This window comes from Pinus tabuliformis, chromosome 2_2 (assembly GCF_031772625.1).
Source record: "Pinus tabuliformis cultivar Carrire ecotype Pingquan chromosome 2_2, CPIR1, whole genome shotgun sequence".
Lineage (NCBI taxonomy): Eukaryota > Viridiplantae > Streptophyta > Pinopsida > Pinales > Pinaceae > Pinus > Pinus tabuliformis.
Genome location: NC_142300.1, coordinates 1,096,628,372 through 1,096,631,969, shown reverse-complemented (window position 1 = coordinate 1,096,631,969; position 3,598 = coordinate 1,096,628,372).

Sequence of the window (3,598 nt, the reverse complement as noted above, 5' to 3'; positions counted from 1 at the left end):
ACAAAATTATATTATTCATAAAATAAAAATATAATAAAGGTGTGCCGGTGGGATTGGTAAGTACTGTCTCTTCTTTTTGCCATGTGAAAAGATTGGCAGTAAAATCTCCCAAACTACCCATTGATTGACACGTCAGCTTGGGAAATCGTCTTATCCTCGCCACGTCATCAATGGGATCGTCTTATCCGAGTGTCTGAAAGGAACGATTCAGAAAATGAAGGCCCGTGATGTCACTTCTGATCTGTTGGTTAATACCAGCTGTCGACAGCCATCTGTCTTTTCTGTCCCTTCCAAAAGAAAATTAGTAAATTCATTATTTCGTTGAAATAATAACGTAGTGCATGACGAGTGGCTTGTTTGTAACTTTTGGGTTGGTATCGGCTTTCGGTTGATACAGTCGGAGCAATCAAGGATTGTGTGCTTTTGTAATTTATCTCAAAATATCAATGTATGGTCAGCCCTATGACCCCACCACCATGGGAACCTTGTCCCCATGGTCCTACGAAGATAGATGCATGAATGTACGTGCTTTCTAATTGAGCAAGCCAGATGTACTTTCAGGGTATGTTCAAATTCTCGCCTAACATTTTGATGCTCTAATTTGTAAATTAATGTGAGTTGAAGGCTCATGGTTGGGACGCAGGTGTTGCATTCTTCTCATTTAAGTTAAAATTTTGAAGAGATATTTATTCGTTGTAATAAGGTTAGAAGGGTAGTTTCTTTAGAGGTGGCTTTCCTTTAAGTATGCTTTAGATTTCTCAACTCTTGTTAAGTCATAAGTTATTGGATATATATACTCTTGGGTTATAGTGGTTAGCTAGTTGGTTTGATCTCGAGCCTAGCCTAAGTCGCTATAATGAGTTATCGATTCTCATGACTTTTGACATTGTTATTTGGTTTCCATTAGACTCTCCACTACCTGTCAAGTTTGTCATGACAATCTAGTTGATTCCTTCAGTTTGTGTACTCACTCTTTTTTATATTTCTTTAAGGGACATTTCTTTTTTCAGCAAAAAAAACCATCTATTTTATATTATGATTAAAATAGTACATACATATGAAGGACACATCGTCCTCATAAATCCTGTGATATCCACAATTTGACTACATAGGGGAGTAAATACTCATCATATAGACATCTAAAACTTTCCGCTAAATATAAAACAATGTCTATGAATCTATATATTCTTAGCCTCATCCATAATATATCACAGATATTCACTATGTAAGTCTATAAAACTAGGATGTATCTTGGATCATTTACATGTTCTGTATATACCTACATTAAAGTAGCCTTTCCTCTTTCTTTTCTATACAAAACGAAATACAAAAAATGTACAAAACTTTAAGAAAAATACAAAGATTTTCAAGGAACTTATTTGCATTGATGTTCTGCTTTTTTGTGGTGATCTTCAGTGGTCTATCCCGGCATCTTGAGGTTTTCTACTTCTGTCTCGTCTAATCCTATTTTTATCAGGATATTCATGCCATATTCTATGGCTAGTAATCCTTTCTTTGACAATTCACCTGCTATCTTGTTGTGAGCCCTGCTAATACGATGAATGGAGGGATGCTAAAGGGTATTCCATATGGTTTTTATACGCCTCAGCCAGCCTTGTAGAGAATTTTGCAAGATGTTATTCTTCCCCTTAACATGATCTCTCATACATTTGGAATCCCCATAAATTTGTATTTGAGGGATATCCAAATATTTAATAAACCATAGTAGACCCCATAAAGCTATAGCTTCTGCTTTCATACTTGTTCCCTCTCCCACATTCCAGTAAATCCGGAACTCTTGTTCTTCTGATAGCTTTATCCAGATTCCACACCCACATCTTCCTCCTTGAGCTACCCCATCAAAAAACCCCGTTGGGTAGTTGGTGATCTGAAACTTCCCCTTTTCTATCTTCCTTTTTTCCTTAATGTCGTCATTTTGATCTGATATAACCCATTGTTCTATGAGTTCATAGATTACATTTTCTCCCCTTATATTGGAACCAAAAATCAGTTGATTTCTATCTTTACAGATTTCCCAAAAAACAACCAAAGTGAGCAGTCACCTATTTTTGCTTTGAGTGCTCCACCATTGTAAACACTCAATTGTACTAAACTGTATGAATGGAATCTGCAACTTGGTAGTGAAGTGTTTCCAAATGCTAACAGATCTACGATAGTGTAAGAATAAATGTTCATTATCCTCAACATTGTGCCTATACATATAACATATCCCAGGGCCATGATGATTCTTCTTTTGTAAGTTTGCTCATGTGAGATTCTTATTTTGCCAAGTTAGCCAAAGGAAAATTACAGTTTTTATTGGAATATTAATTTGCCAATAACTGTGAAACGAACAATATTCCACATTATATAGTTCCTTCAAGAATATTTTGAGATAGCAGTCCGCCACCTCGCTCTCTCCTGTTCTCTTCTTTTTACCATCGCATGCTATGCAATCCCCTTTGCTGTCATAACATATCCTCACCTCTTTCAGTGGTTTAACAAACTGTATCCAATCCAATTTGTACTGACCAGTAAGGTTCAGTTGAGTAGAGTCAAGCCAAATTGGAATGCTACCATTCCAGTCACTAATCAGCTGGCTGAGGATATAAATGCCTCTTCTGTTCAGATGGTGTACTAGTTCCACTGTCCCAGGTGGCACCTCTCTTGCTCCTATAATGCAGTGTTTTCCCAACATAATTCTATTACCAGATCCAAAAGACCACAAGATGTTTTGAAAGAGGATGCACTTGACCCTGATAAAACTATTCCTTATCTAGGAACCACATTTTTTCCCAATTGCTCCTTCTTTGAACCAAAAGGAGAAATCCTTATTCTTCATGTATTTGGACCGGATCACCTTCCCCATATGCCTTTTCTATTGATGCCCCTCCATAAAGATTTTAGAATTAGTGTCCATCCAAAATTTTTTAGATTTAGAACACCTCGACCACCCAAAATTTTTGGTCTAGTGATCTTCTCCAGCTTAACCAAATGATATTTACAACTCCTTCTAGCACCAGACCAAATATAACTTGCCATTACTCGATTCATTTGATTAATAATCATTTGTGGAATGCGGAACAAGTGTGCCCAATAAATCCCCAGTTGTGTAAGAACTGACTGTGTGAGGATGATACGTCCTCCCATTGATAAGCATCTGTGTTCCCATCCCTTAATCTTGGAATAAAATCTTTCCACTAACCACATCCAATCAACATTTTTATAGCATCTTGGTTTTAGTCGATACCCCAAATATTTCATACCATTGTCTAGACTTTCTGCATTTACCCCAAAACAGTTCTGGATATATCTGATATCATCTTGGTTACATGATCCATATAGAATGATGGATTTTTGTTCATTTTGTACAAGACCCATGGCCTTCCCAAACTTTTTTATGATTAAAGATAGAGAATACCATTTGAGTCTGTTTATCATGCCCATCAACAAAAAAACTATGAGAAACAATAACACCACTGCTGATTTTTAGTGCTTCAAATACACCAGTGGTCACAACTTTTTTTATTTTTAAACTCAGTCCATCCATCGCCAGGATAAAAAGAAGGGGGGATAAGGCACATCCTTGTCTAAGTCC